Source organism: Hoplias malabaricus, chromosome 16 (genome assembly GCF_029633855.1).
Source record: "Hoplias malabaricus isolate fHopMal1 chromosome 16, fHopMal1.hap1, whole genome shotgun sequence".
In the NCBI taxonomy this organism is placed as follows: Eukaryota; Metazoa; Chordata; class Actinopteri; order Characiformes; family Erythrinidae; genus Hoplias; species Hoplias malabaricus.
Window position 1 is genome coordinate 32432282 of NC_089815.1, and position 15344 is coordinate 32447625.

Genomic DNA, 15344 nt, shown 5'->3' on the forward strand with positions numbered 1-15344 from the left:
GCTTTGCGATCTCTCTGTGTGTTTTGTGCGTGCTGCGCGATCTCTCTGAGGCGTTTCTTGCGAGCTTTGCGATCTCTCTGAGGTTCTTTTGCGAGCTTTGCGATCTCTCTGTGTGTTTTGTGCGTGCTGCGCGATCTCTCTGAGGCTTTTCTTGCGAGCTTTGCGATCTCTCTGTGTGTTTTGTGCATGCTGCGTGATCTGTCTGAGTTTTTTTTTGTGAGCTTTGCGATCTCTCTGAATGTATTGTGCATGCTGCGTGATCTGTCTGAGGTTTTTTTTTGTGAGCTTTGCGATCTCTGTGTGTTTTGTGCATGCTGCGCCATCTCTCTGATGTTTTTTTTGTGAGATTTGCGATCTCTCTGTGTGTTTTGTGCGTGCTGCGCGATCTGTCTGAGGTTTTTTTTGTGAGCTGTGCGATCTCTCTGTGTGTTTTGTGCATGCTGCTCGATCTGTCTGAGTTTTTTTTGTGAGCTTTGCGATCTCTCTGAGGGTTTTGTGCATGCTGCGCGATTTGTCTGAGGTTTTTCTTGCGAGCTTTGCGATCTCTCTGAGGTTTTTTTGTGAGCTTTGCGATCTCTCTGAGGCTTTTCTTGTGAGCTTTGCGATCTCTCTGTGTGTTTTGTGCATGCTGCGCGATCTGTCTGAGGTTTTTCTTGCGAGCTTTGCGATCTCTCTGAGGTTTTTCTTGCGAGCTTTGCGATCTCTCTGAGGTTTTTTTGTGAGCTTTGCGATCTCTCTGAGTGTTTTGTGCGGGCTGCGCGCTCTCTCTGAGGTTTTTTTGTGAGCTTTGCGATCTCTCTGAGGCTTTTCTTGTGAGCTTTGCGATCTCTCTGTGTGTTTTGTGCGTGCTGCGCGATCTGTCTGAGGTTTTTTTTTGTGAGCTTTGCGATCTCTGAGTATCTTGTGCGTGCTGCGCGCTCTCTCTGAGTTTTTTTTGTGAGCTTTGCGATCTCTCTGTGGGTTTTGTGCATGCTGCGCGATCTCTCTGAGGTTTTTCTTGCGAGCTTTGCGATCTCTCTGAGGTTTTTTTGTGAGCTTTGCGATCTCTCTGAGGCTTTTCTTGTGAGCTTTGCGATCTTTCTGTGTGTTTTGTGCATGCTGCGCGATCTGTCTGAGGTTTTTCTTGCGAGCTTTGCGATCTCTCTGAGGTTTTTTTGTGAGCTTTGCGATCTCTCTGAGTGTTTTGTGCGGGCTGCGCGCTCTCTCTGAGGTTTTCTTGTGAGCTTTGCGATCTCTCTGTGTGTTTTGTGCATGCTGCGCCATCTCTCTGATGTTTTTTTTTTGTGAGCTTTGTGATCTCTCTGTGTGTTTTGTGCATGCTGCGCGATCTCTCTGAGGTTTTTTTTTATGAGATTTGCGATCTCTCTGAGTGTTTTGTGGGTGCTGCTCGATCTCTCTGAGGCTTTTCTTGCGAGCTTTGCGATCTCTCTGAGTGTTTTGTGGGTGCTGCGCGATCTGTCTGAGGTTTTTTTGTGAGCTTTGCGATCTCTCTGAGTGTTTTGTGGGTGCTGCGCGATCTGTCTGAGGCGTTTCTTGCGAGCTTTGCGATCTCTCTGAGGTTTTTTTGCGAGCTTTGCGATCTCTGTGTGTTTTGTGCGTGCTGCGCGATCTATCTGAGTTTTTTTTTGTGAGCTTTGCGATCTCTCTGTGTGTTTTGTGCGTGCTGCGCGATCTGTCTGAGGTTTTTTTTTGTGAGCTTTGCGATCTCTCTGTGTGTTTTGTGCATGCTGCGTGATCTGTCTGAGGTTTTTCTTGCGAGCTTTGCGATCTCTCTGAGGTTTTTTTGTGAGCTTTGCGATCTCTCTGAGTGTTTTGTGCGGGCTGCGCGCTCTCTCTGAGGTTTTTTTGTGAGCTTTGCGATCTCTCTGAGGCTTTTCTTGTGAGCTTTGCAATCTCTCTGTGTGTTTTGTGCGTGCTGTTCGATCTCTCTGAGGCTTTTCTTGTGAGCTTTGCGATCTCTCTGAGTGTTTTGTGCGTGCTGCGCCATGTCTCTGATGTTTTTTTGTGAGCTTTGCGATCTCTGTGTTTTTTTGCGAGCTTTGCGATCTCTCTGTGTGTTTTGTGCGGGCTGCGCGATCTCTCTGAGGCTTTTCTTGCGAGCTTTGCGATCTCTCTGTGTGTTTTGTGCATGCTGCGTGATCTGTCTGAGGTTTTTTTTGTGAGCTTTGCGATCTCTGTGTGTTTTGTGCATGCTGCGCCATCTCTTTGATGTTTTTTTTGTGAGATTTGCGACCTCTCTGTGTGTTTTGTGCGTGCTGCGCGATCTGTCTGAGGTTTTTTTTGTGAGCTTTGCGATCTCTCTGTGTGTTTTGTGCATGCTGCTCGATCTGTCTGAGTTTTTTTTTGTGAGCTTTGCGATCTCTCTGAGGGTTTTGTGCATGCTGCGCGATTTGTCTGAGGTTTTTCTTGCGAGCTTTGCGATCTCTCTGAGGTTTTTTTGTGAGCTTTGCGATCTCTCTGAGGCTTTTCTTGTGAGCTTTGCGATCTCTCTGTGTGTTTTGTGCATGCTGCGCGATCTGTCTGAGGTTTTTCTTGCGAGCTTTGCGATCTCTCTGAGGTTTTTCTTGCGAGCTTTGCGATCTCTCTGAGGTTTTTTTGTGAGCTTTGCGATCTCTCTGAGTGTTTTGTGCGGGCTGCGCGCTCTCTCTGAGGTTTTTTTGTGAGCTTTGCGATCTCTTTGCGATCTCTGAGTATCTTGTGCGTGCTGCGCGCTCTCTCTGAGTTTTTTTTGTGAGCTTTGCGATCTCTGTGTGTTTTGTGCATGCTGCGCCATCTCTTTGATGTTTTTTTTGTGAGATTTGCGACCTCTCTGTGTGTTTTGTGCGTGCTGCGCGATCTGTCTGAGGTTTTTTTTGTGAGCTTTGCGATCTCTCTGTGTGTTTTGTGCATGCTGCTCGATCTGTCTGAGTTTTTTTTTGTGAGCTTTGCGATCTCTCTGAGGGTTTTGTGCATGCTGCGCGATTTGTCTGAGGTTTTTCTTGCGAGCTTTGCGATCTCTCTGAGGTTTTTTTGTGAGCTTTGCGATCTCTCTGAGGCTTTTCTTGTGAGCTTTGCGATCTCTCTGTGTGTTTTGTGCATGCTGCGCGATCTGTCTGAGGTTTTTCTTGCGAGCTTTGCGATCTGTCTGAGGTTTTTCTTGCGAGCTTTGCGATCTCTCTGAGGTTTTTTTGTGAGCTTTGCGATCTCTCTGAGTGTTTTGTGCGGGCTGCGCGCTCTCTCTGAGGTTTTTTTGTGAGCTTTGCGATCTCTCTGTGTGTTTTGTGCGTGCTGCGCCATCTCTCTGATGTTTTTTTTTGTGAGCTTTGCGATCTCTCTGAGTGTTTTGTGCGTGCTGCGCCATCTCTCTGATGTTTTTTTTTGTGAGCTTTGTGATCTCTCTGTGTGTTTTGTGCATGCTGCGCGATCTCTCTGAGGTGTTTTTTATGAGATTTGCGATCTCTCTGAGTGTTTTGTGGGTGCTGCTCGATCTCTCTGAGGCTTTTCTTGCGAGCTTTGCGATCTCTCTGAATGTATTGTGCGTGCTGCGCGATCTGTCTGAGGTTTTTTTTTGTGAGCTTTGCGATCTCTGAGTATCTTGTGCGTGCTGCGCGCTCTCTCTGAGGTTTTTTTGTGAGCTTTGCGATCTCTCTGAGGCTTTTCTTGTGAGCTTTGCGATCTCTCTGTGTGTTTTGTGCATGCTGCGCGATCTGTCTGAGGTTTTTCTTGCGAGCTTTGCGATCTCTCTGAGGTTTTTCTTGCGAGCTTTGCGATCTCTCTGAGGTTTTTTTGTGAGCTTTGCGATCTCTCTGAGGCTTTTCTTGTGAGCTTTGCAATCTCTCTGTGTGTTTTGTGCGTGCTGCGCCATCTCTCTGATGTTTTTTTTTTTGTGAGCTTTGCGATCTCTCTGAGTGTTTTGTGCGTGCTGCGCCATCTCTCTGATGTTTTTTTTTTGTGAGCTTTGCAATCTCTCTGTGTGTTTTGTGCATGCTGCGCGATCTGTCTGAGGTTTTTCTTGCGAGCTTTGCGATCTGTCTGAGGTTTTTCTTGCGAGCTTTGCGATCTCTCTGAGGTTTTTTGTGAGCTTTGCGATCTCTCTGAGTGTTTTGTGCGGGCTGCGCGCTCTCTCTGAGGTTTTTTTGTGAGCTTTGCGATCTCTCTGAGGCTTTTCTTGTGAGCTTTGCAATCTCTCTGTGTGTTTTGTGCGTGCTGTTCGATCTCTCTGAGGCTTTTCTTGTGAGCTTTGCGATCTCTCTGAGTGTTTTGTGCGTGCTGCGCCATCTCTCTGATGTTTTTTTGTGAGCTTTGCGATCTCTGTGTTTTTTTGCGAGCTTTGCGATCTCTCTGTGTGTTTTGTGCGTGCTGCGCGATCTCTCTGAGGCGTTTCTTGCGAGCTTTGCGATCTCTCTGAGGTTCTTTTGAGAGCTTTGCGATCTCTCTGTGTGTTTTGTGCGTGCTGCGCGATCTGTCTGAGGTTTTTTTTGCGAGCTTTGCGATCTCTCTGAGTGTTTTGTGCGTGCTGCGCGCTCTCTCTGAGTTTTTTTTGTGAGCTTTGCGATCTCTCTGTGGGTTTTGTGCATGCTGCGCGATCTCTCTGTGTGTTTTGTGCATGCTGCGCGATCTGTCTGAGGTTTTTCTTGCGAGCTTTGCGATCTCTGAGGTTTTTCTTGCGAGTTTTGCGATCTCTCTGAGGTTTTTTTGTGAGCTTTGCGATCTCTCTGAGGCTTTTCTTGTGAGCTTTGCACTCTCTCTGTGTGTTTTGTGCGTGCTGCGCCATCTCTCTGATGTTTTTTTTTTTGTGAGCTTTGCGATCTCTCTGAGTGTTTTGTGCGTGCTGCGCCATCTCTCTGATGTTTTTTTTTTGTGAGCTTTGCAATCTCTCTGTGTTTTGTGCATGCTGCGCCATCTCTCTGATGTTTTTTTTGTGAGCTTTGTGATCTCTCTGTGTGTTTTGTGCGTGCTGCGCGATCTGTCTGAGGTTTTTTTTGTGAGCTTTGCGATCTCTCTGTGTGTTTTGTGCGTGCTGCGAGATCTCTCTGAGGTTTTCTTGTGAGCTTTGCGATCTCTCTGAGTGTTTTGTGCGTGCTGCGCCATCTCTCTGATGTTTTTTTTTTTGTGAGCTTTGCGATCTCTCTGAGTGTTTTTTGCGTGATGTTCGATCTCTCTGAGGCTTTTCTTGCGATCTCTCTGAGTGTTTTGTGGGTGCTGCGCGATCTGTCTGAGGTTTTTTTGTGAGCTTTGCGATCTCTCTGAGTGTTTTTTTGCGAGCTTTGCGATCTCTCTGTGTCTTTTGTGCGTGCTGCGCGATCTCTCTGAGGCGTTTCTTGCGAGCTTTGCGATCTCTCTGAGGTTCTTTTGCGAGCTTTGCGATCTCTCTGTGTTTTGTGCATGCTGCGCGATCTGTCTGAGGTTTTTTTTGTGAGCTTTGCGATCTCTCTGTGTGTTTTGTGCGTGCTGCTCGATCTGTCTGAGTTTTTTTTTGTGAGCTTTGCGATCTCTCTGAGGGTTTTGTGCATGCTGCGCGATTTGTCTGAGGTTTTTTTTGCGAGCTTTGCGATCTCTCTGAGTATCTTGTGCGTGCTGCGCGCTCTCTCTGAGTTTTTCTTGCGAGCTTTGCGATCTCTCTGAGGTTTTTTTGTGAGCTTTGCGATCTCTCTGAGGCTTTTCTTGTGAGCTTTGCGATCTCTCTGTGTGTTTTGTGCATGCTGCGCGATCTGTCTGAGGTTTTTCTTGCGAGCTTTGCGATCTCTCTGAGGTTTTTCTTGCGAGCTTTGCGATCTCTCTGAGGTTTTTTTGTGAGCTTTGCGATCTCTCTGAGTGTTTTGTGCGGGCTGCGCGCTCTCTCTGAGGTTTTTTTGTGAGCTTTGCGATCTCTCTGTGTGTTTTGTGTGTGCTGCGCCATCTCTCTGATGTTTTTTTTTGTGAGCTTTGCGATCTCTCTGAGTGTTTTGTGCGTGCTGCGCCATCTCTCTGATGTTTTTTTTGTGAGCTTTGTGATCTCTCTGTGTGTTTTGTGCATGCTGCGCGATCTCTCTGAGGTTTTTTTTATGAGATTTGCGATCTCTCTGAGTGTTTTGTGGGTGCTGCTCGATCTCTCTGAGGCTTTTCTTGCGAGCTTTGCGATCTCTCTGAATGTATTGTGCGTGCTGCGCGATCTGTCTGAGGTTTTTTTTGCGAGCTTTGCGATCTCTCTGAGTGTTTTGTGCGTGCTGCGCGATCTGTCTGAGGTTTTTTTTTGTGAGCTTTGCGATCTCTGAGTATCTTGTGCGTGCTGCCCGCTCTCTCTGAGGTTTTTTTGTGAGCTTTGCGATCTCTCTGAGGCTTTTCTTGTGAGCTTTGCGATCTCTCTGTGTGTTTTGTGCATGCTGCGCGATCTGTCTGAGGTTTTTTTGTGAGCTTTGCGATCTCTCTGACGCTTTTCTTGTGAGCTTTGCAATCTCTCTGTGTGTTTTGTGCGTGCTGCGCCATCTCTCTGATGTTTTTTTTTTTGTGAGCTTTGCGATCTCTCTGAGTGTTTTGTGCGTGCTGCGCCATCTCTCTGATGTTTTTTTTTTGTGAGCTTTGCAATCTCTCTGTGTGTTTTGTGCATGCTGCGCGATCTGTCTGAGGTTTTTCTTGCGAGCTTTGCGATCTGTCTGAGGTTTTTCTTGCGAGCTTTGCGATCTCTCTGAGGTTTTTTGTGAGCTTTGCGATCTCTCTGAGTGTTTTGTGCGGGCTGCGCGCTCTCTCTGAGGTTTTTTTGTGAGCTTTGCGATCTCTCTGAGGCTTTTCTTGTGAGCTTTGCAATCTCTCTGTGTGTTTTGTGCGTGCTGTTCGATCTCTCTGAGGCTTTTCTTGTGAGCTTTGCGATCTCTCTGAGTGTTTTGTGCGTGCTGCGCCATCTCTCTGATGTTTTTTTGTGAGCTTTGCGATCTCTGTGTTTTTTTGCGAGCTTTGCGATCTCTCTGTGTGTTTTGTGCGTGCTGCGCGATCTCTCTGAGGCGTTTCTTGCGAGCTTTGCGATCTCTCTGAGGTTCTTTTGAGAGCTTTGCGATCTCTCTGTGTGTTTTGTGCGTGCTGCGCGATCTGTCTGAGGTTTTTTTTGCGAGCTTTGCGATCTCTCTGAGTGTTTTGTGCGTGCTGCGCGCTCTCTCTGAGTTTTTTTTGTGAGCTTTGCGATCTCTCTGTGGGTTTTGTGCATGCTGCGCGATCTCTCTGTGTGTTTTGTGCATGCTGCGCGATCTGTCTGAGGTTTTTCTTGCGAGCTTTGCGATCTCTGAGGTTTTTCTTGCGAGTTTTGCGATCTCTCTGAGGTTTTTTTGTGAGCTTTGCGATCTCTCTGAGGCTTTTCTTGTGAGCTTTGCACTCTCTCTGTGTGTTTTGTGCGTGCTGCGCCATCTCTCTGATGTTTTTTTTTTTGTGAGCTTTGCGATCTCTCTGAGTGTTTTGTGCGTGCTGCGCCATCTCTCTGATGTTTTTTTTTTGTGAGCTTTGCAATCTCTCTGTGTTTTGTGCATGCTGCGCCATCTCTCTGATGTTTTTTTTGTGAGCTTTGTGATCTCTCTGTGTGTTTTGTGCGTGCTGCGCGATCTGTCTGAGGTTTTTTTTGTGAGCTTTGCGATCTCTCTGTGTGTTTTGTGCGTGCTGCGAGATCTCTCTGAGGTTTTCTTGTGAGCTTTGCGATCTCTCTGAGTGTTTTGTGCGTGCTGCGCCATCTCTCTGATGTTTTTTTTTTTGTGAGCTTTGCGATCTCTCTGAGTGTTTTTTGCGTGATGTTCGATCTCTCTGAGGCTTTTCTTGCGATCTCTCTGAGTGTTTTGTGGGTGCTGCGCGATCTGTCTGAGGTTTTTTTGTGAGCTTTGCGATCTCTCTGAGTGTTTTTTTGCGAGCTTTGCGATCTCTCTGTGTCTTTTGTGCGTGCTGCGCGATCTCTCTGAGGCGTTTCTTGCGAGCTTTGCGATCTCTCTGAGGTTCTTTTGCGAGCTTTGCGATCTCTCTGTGTTTTGTGCATGCTGCGCGATCTGTCTGAGGTTTTTTTTGTGAGCTTTGCGATCTCTCTGTGTGTTTTGTGCATGCTGCTCGATCTGTCTGAGTTTTTTTTTGTGAGCTTTGCGATCTCTCTGAGGGTTTTGTGCATGCTGCGCGATTTGTCTGAGGTTTTTTTTGCGAGCTTTGCGATCTCTCTGAGTATCTTGTGCGTGCTGCGCGCTCTCTCTGAGTTTTTCTTGCGAGCTTTGCGATCTCTCTGAGGTTTTTTTGTGAGCTTTGCGATCTCTCTGAGGCTTTTCTTGTGAGCTTTGCGATCTCTCTGTGTGTTTTGTGCATGCTGCGCGATCTGTCTGAGGTTTTTCTTGCGAGCTTTGCGATCTCTCTGAGGTTTTTCTTGCGAGCTTTGCGATCTCTCTGAGGTTTTTTTGTGAGCTTTGCGATCTCTCTGAGTGTTTTGTGCGGGCTGCGCGCTCTCTCTGAGGTTTTTTTGTGAGCTTTGCGATCTCTCTGTGTGTTTTGTGCGTGCTGCGCCAACTCTCTGATGTTTTTTTTTGTGAGCTTTGCGATCTCTCTGAGTGTTTTGTGCGTGCTGCGCCATCTCTCTGATGTTTTTTTTTGTGAGCTTTGTGATCTCTCTGTGTGTTTTGTGCATGCTGCGCGATCTCTCTGAGGTTTTTTTTATGAGATTTGCGATCTCTCTGAGTGTTTTGTGGGTGCTGCTCGATCTCTCTGAGGCTTTTCTTGCGAGCTTTGCGATCTCTCTGAATGTATTGTGCGTGCTGCGCGATCTGTCTGAGGTTTTTTTTTGTGAGCTTTGCGATCTCTGAGTATCTTGTGCGTGCTGCCCGCTCTCTCTGAGGTTTTTTTGTGAGCTTTGCGATCTCTCTGAGGCTTTTCTTGTGAGCTTTGCGATCTCTCTGTGTGTTTTGTGCATGCTGCGCGATCTGTCTGAGGTTTTTTTGTGAGCTTTGCGATCTCTCTGACGCTTTTCTTGTGAGCTTTGCAATCTCTCTGTGTGTTTTGTGCGTGCTGCGCCATCTCTCTGATGTTTTTTTTTTTGTGAGCTTTGCGATCTCTCTGAGTGTTTTGTGCGTGCTGCGCCATCTCTCTGATGTTTTTTTTTTGTGAGCTTTGCAATCTCTCTGTGTGTTTTGTGCATGCTGCGCGATCTGTCTGAGGTTTTTCTTGCGAGCTTTGCGATCTGTCTGAGGTTTTTCTTGCGAGCTTTGCGATCTCTCTGAGGTTTTTTTGTGAGCTTTGCGATCTCTCTGAGTGTTTTGTGCGGGCTGCGCGCTCTCTCTGAGGTTTTTTTGTGAGCTTTGCGATCTCTCTGAGGCTTTTCTTGTGAGCTTTGCAATCTCTCTGTGTGTTTTGTGCGTGCTGTTCGATCTCTCTGAGGCTTTTCTTGTGAGCTTTGCGATCTCTCTGAGTGTTTTGTGCGTGCTGCGCCATCTCTCTGATGTTTTTTTGTGAGCTTTGCGATCTCTGTGTTTTTTTGCGAGCTTTGCGATCTCTCTGTGTGTTTTGTGCGTGCTGCGCGATCTCTCTGAGGCGTTTCTTGCGAGCTTTGCGATCTCTCTGAGGTTCTTTTGCGAGCTTTGCGATCTCTCTGTGTGTTTTGTGCGTGCTGCGCGATCTCTCTGAGGCTTTTCTTGCGAGCTTTGCGATCTCTCTGTGTGTTTTGTGCATGCTGCGTGATCTGTCTGAGTTTTTTTTTGTGAGCTTTGCGATCTCTCTGAATGTATTGTGCATGCTGCGTGATCTGTCTGAGGTTTTTTTTTGTGAGCTTTGCGATCTCTGTGTGTTTTGTGCATGCTGCGCCATCTCTCTGATGTTTTTTTTGTGAGATTTGCGATCTCTCTGTGTGTTTTGTGCGTGCTGCGCGATCTGTCTGAGGTTTTTTTTGTGAGCTGTGCGATCTCTCTGTGTGTTTTGTGCATGCTGCTCGATCTGTCTGAGTTTTTTTTGTGAGCTTTGCGATCTCTCTGAGGGTTTTGTGCATGCTGCGCGATTTGTCTGAGGTTTTTCTTGCGAGCTTTGCGATCTCTCTGAGGTTTTTTTGTGAGCTTTGCGATCTCTCTGAGGCTTTTCTTGTGAGCTTTGCGATCTCTCTGTGTGTTTTGTGCATGCTGCGCGATCTGTCTGAGGTTTTTCTTGCGAGCTTTGCGATCTCTCTGAGGTTTTTCTTGCGAGCTTTGCGATCTCTCTGAGGTTTTTTTGTGAGCTTTGCGATCTCTCTGAGTGTTTTGTGCGGGCTGCGCGCTCTCTCTGAGGTTTTTTTGTGAGCTTTGCGATCTCTCTGAGGCTTTTCTTGTGAGCTTTGCGATCTCTCTGTGTGTTTTGTGCGTGCTGCGCGATCTGTCTGAGGTTTTTTTTTGTGAGCTTTGCGATCTCTGAGTATCTTGTGCGTGCTGCGCGCTCTCTCTGAGTTTTTTTTGTGAGCTTTGCGATCTCTCTGTGGGTTTTGTGCATGCTGCGCGATCTCTCTGAGGTTTTTCTTGCGAGCTTTGCGATCTCTCTGAGGTTTTTTTGTGAGCTTTGCGATCTCTCTGAGGCTTTTCTTGTGAGCTTTGCGATCTTTCTGTGTGTTTTGTGCATGCTGCGCGATCTGTCTGAGGTTTTTCTTGCGAGCTTTGCGATCTCTCTGAGGTTTTTTTGTGAGCTTTGCGATCTCTCTGAGTGTTTTGTGCGGGCTGCGCGCTCTCTCTGAGGTTTTCTTGTGAGCTTTGCGATCTCTCTGTGTGTTTTGTGCATGCTGCGCCATCTCTCTGATGTTTTTTTTTTGTGAGCTTTGTGATCTCTCTGTGTGTTTTGTGCATGCTGCGCGATCTCTCTGAGGTTTTTTTTTATGAGATTTGCGATCTCTCTGAGTGTTTTGTGGGTGCTGCTCGATCTCTCTGAGGCTTTTCTTGCGAGCTTTGCGATCTCTCTGAGTGTTTTGTGGGTGCTGCGCGATCTGTCTGAGGTTTTTTTGTGAGCTTTGCGATCTCTCTGAGTGTTTTGTGGGTGCTGCGCGATCTGTCTGAGGCGTTTCTTGCGAGCTTTGCGATCTCTCTGAGGTTTTTTTGCGAGCTTTGCGATCTCTGTGTGTTTTGTGCGTGCTGCGCGATCTATCTGAGTTTTTTTTTGTGAGCTTTGCGATCTCTCTGTGTGTTTTGTGCGTGCTGCGCGATCTGTCTGAGGTTTTTTTTTGTGAGCTTTGCGATCTCTCTGTGTGTTTTGTGCATGCTGCTCGATCTGTCTGAGTTTTTTTTTGTGAGCTTTGCGATCTTTCTGAGGCTTTTCTTGTGAGCTTTGCGATCTCTCTGTGTGTTTTGTGCATGCTGCGCGATCTGTCTGAGGTTTTTCTTGCGAGCTTTGCGATCTCTCTGAGGTTTTTCTTGCGAGCTTTGCGATCTCTCTGAGGTTTTTTTTGTGAGCTTTGCGATCTCTCTGAGTGTTTTGTGCGGGCTGCGCGCTCTCTCTGAGGTTTTTTTGTGAGCTTTGCGATCTCTCTGAGGCTTTTCTTGTGAGCTTTGCAATCTCTCTGTGTGTTTTGTGCGTGCTGTTCGATCTCTCTGAGGCTTTTCTTGTGAGCTTTGCGATCTCTCTGAGTGTTTTGTGCGTGCTGCGCCATCTCTCTGATGTTTTTTTGTGAGCTTTGCGATCTCTGTGTTTTTTTGCGAGCTTTGCGATCTCTCTGTGTGTTTTGTGCGTGCTGCGCGATCTCTCTGAGGCGTTTCTTGCGAGCTTTGCGATCTCTCTGAGGTTTTTTTTGTGAGCTTTGCGATCTCTCTGTGTGTTTTGTGCTTGCTGCGCGATCTCTCTGAGGCTTTTCTTGCGAGATTTGCGATCTCTCTGTGTGTTTTGTGCATGCTGCGTGATCTGTCTGAGTTTTTTTTTGTGAGCTTTGCGATCTCTCTGAGGGTTTTGTGCATGCTGCGCGATTTGTCTGAGGTTTTTTTTGCGAGCTTTGCGATCTCTCTGAGTGTTTTGTGCGGGCTGCGCGCTCTCTCTCAGGTTTTTTTGTGAGCTTTGCGATCTCTCTGAGGCTTTTCTTGTGAGCTTTGCGATCTCTCTGTGTGTTTTGTGCGTGCTGCGCGATCTGTCTGAGGTTTTTTTTGTGAGCTTTGCGATCTCTGAGTATCTTGTGCGTGCTGCGCGCTCTCTCTGAGTTTTTTTTGTGAGCTTTGCGATCTCTCTGTGGGTTTTGTGCATGCTGCGCGATCTCTCTGAGGTTTTTCTTGCGAGCTTTGCGATCTCTCTGAGGTTTTTTTGTGAGCTTTGCGATCTCTCTGAGGCTTTTCTTGTGAGCTTTGCGATCTTTCTGTGTGTTTTGTGCATGCTGCGCGATCTGTCTGAGGTTTTTCTTGCAAGCTTTGCGATCTCTCTGAGGTTTTTCTTGCGAGCTTTGCGATCTCTCTGAGGTTTTTTTGTGTGCTTTGCGATCTGTCTGAGTGTTTTGTGCGGGCTGCGCGCTCTCTCTGAGGTTTTCTTGTGAGCTTTGCGATCTCTCTATCTCTCTGATGTTTTTTTTTGTGAGCTTTGCGATCTCTCTGTGTGTTTTGTGCGTGCTGCGCCATCTCTCTGATGTTTTTTTTTTTGTGAGCTTTGTGATCTCTGTGTGTTTTGTGCATGCTGCGCGATCTCTCTGAGGTTTTTTTTATGAGCTTTGCAATCTCTCTGAGTGTTTTTTGCGTGCTGCTCGATCTCTCTGAGGCTTTTCTTGCGAGCTTTGTGATCTCTCTGAGTGTTTTGTGGGTGCTGCGCGATCTGTCTGAGGTTTTTTTGTGAGCTTTGCGATCTCTCTGAGTGTTTTGTGGGTGCTGCGCGATCTGTCTGAGGTTTTTTTGTGAGCTTTGCGATCTCTGTGTTTTTTGCGAGCTTTGCGATCTCTCTGTGTGTTTTGTGCAAACTGTGCGCTCTCTCTGAGGTTTTTTTTGCTTTGCGATCTCTCTGAGTATCTTGTGCGTGCTGTGCGATCTGTCTGAGGTTTTTCTTGCGAGCTTTGCGATCTGAGTGTTTTGTGCAAACTGCTGGCTCTCGCCGAGTGTTTTGTGCGGACTGCGCTATCTCTCTTAGGTTTTTTTTGCGAGCTTTGCGGTCTCTCTGAGTATTTTGTGCAAACTGCGCTCTCTCTCTGTGTGTTTTGTGCGTGCTGCGCGCTCTCGCTGAGGGTTTTGTGCGTGCTGCACCCTCTCGCTGAGTGTTTTGTACGTCCTGCGGGCTCTCGCTGAGGTTTTTCTTTGCACTGTAAAATGTGATAAGTTGATCTTACTTAAAGGAATTTAGGAATCCGGTTGCCTTGAAATAGTTAAGTAAATATAACTATTATTTTGAAGTTATGTTAACTTAACGTCTATCATTTAAGTGTACTTAAAACGCAACTGTATTTACTTAATTGATATGAGTTGTTCTGACATTAAGTAGTACATAGATGTAAGTTGCCATTTTTAAGTACTGCCAACTTATGTTACCCAAGTTAACATAATTCCACAAGAGTCCTGTTTACTTAATAGAATTTAGGAAACCGATTGCCTTAGAAAAATAAAGTAAGCACAACAAAGAATTATTATTCAGTAGTACTTCTGGTTTATTTTAATCAAATTCCATTACATCACAGAGCACATCAGCCTATCTAAATACATAAAGTTACCCAAAAATAAAATTAATTCCACATTTAAGTCAATTAAAAATATTTTTTAAAAGAAAACCTCCAGTAATCTTTATTCTTGAATGACTCAAATGGCACAGTCTGTGTAATAAACAAAAATGTACAATAATGTTTAATGCACTTAACCAAGCTAAAGTTTTGCACAATAAATTTAAGTGCTTTGACACATTATGAACAACACAAGAACATTTTGCAAGTGCAAACCATATAAATGAGAGCCTAACATCAATAAGAGGGTAAAGCTGGGTCCATCGAAACTTAGAAATCCCTTAAATTATTTTGGGCTCAGATTGCCTACTCCCAGGTTTAGCAAGTCAAATGTGTTCTCCAGTCTTTTGGGATAGTCCAAATGAAGGTTTTATAGTAGTTCAAATGTCAGGCAAATAGCTTGAGCATGGTTTTCAATGTTCTCCATAACGTTACCTTCCAGTATGATATTAATGCTAGATGGCTCAAAGTGTATGGCATTTGGACCTGGTTGCTGGCTGTCTTCAGGTATAACAGTCAATAACCCATCAGGAACCTGAATGAAATCTGTGATGGTATCTGAATCCTGCAGACAAAAGGTAAATATAATGAAAAAATATATTATTGCAAAACCTTCATGTCTTCACTAAGTAAATTTTAATTATACAATTTGATGTAATACTTACAAAACAGACCTTGAAGTACTCACTGCCTAATCTCCAAGATAAACCTGGAAGACAACGAAGGACAGCAGTCCACATTGCTGTAATATCCTGGATCTACAAGTTAAGAAAAAACAAACCAAAATATCTAAAAATAAACATGAGACAAATGTGTGATAAATTATAAGTTAAAACACATAGGTGTCTGTGTTCTATAATATATGTTACCATCCCATTAAAACAGGATTCATCTGCTAAAAAAAATATTATTGGGTGTTTGTGCTGTTTTGTTTAACTTGTCTGTCTTTGGGCTCCATGGTTTTAGAAAGAACCATTAAAAATGAAAGAAACATTACACAGCACAAAAATAACTGATTTGTCTTTAATAGTTTTCGGGAAATAGTGCAGCTCCATGGCAAATAAATGTTGGTTCTCATGTTTGGAATTAGTTGATGATGACAAGTCTACAGGAAAACTAACCAACCTTAAAGGAACACTAGCTAAGATCAGTGGAGCATCACAATGATTTTTAAGCTGTAATTAAGCTAAAAAATTAAGGTAAAAAATATTATCTAGTGTTCCATTAAGGAGGTGACTGGATCACTCTTATAAAAGTAACATTCCAAATTGTAATAAAAAGATTCCTTACCTTAATTTCAACTTGGGCAACAATGTCTGCAAGTGTACTGCCAATAATTCCTTTCCTGGATTTAAAGATCTCAAGGAATCGTGGGGTGTGACTGTCCAAGGCCTCAAAAAAGTCTTGTTCAAGATCTTTACTTGCCACCCTTGTGAACTCAGCAAAAACCTTTAGGAAAAACACAGCACACATAGAGCCATAATTCGATTTGTACCACATTAACAGATTACACAAATTAAAATACATTTACTCTTGTAGAAGTAATATGTTCATGTTAATACGATTGTATGTTTTATTTTACATAAATTACATATTTGTTACCATACCTGCTGCTTTCTGAAAAGGGCTGGCCAGCGCTCCAACATGCGTTTCACTGGTGGCTGTAACCACCATGTTTCTGTATCTTTAATGTCTAAGCAGTTGCCCTTTCTTTCATACACAAATTTGCAAAATTTACATGCCCACTGCATCTGATTTA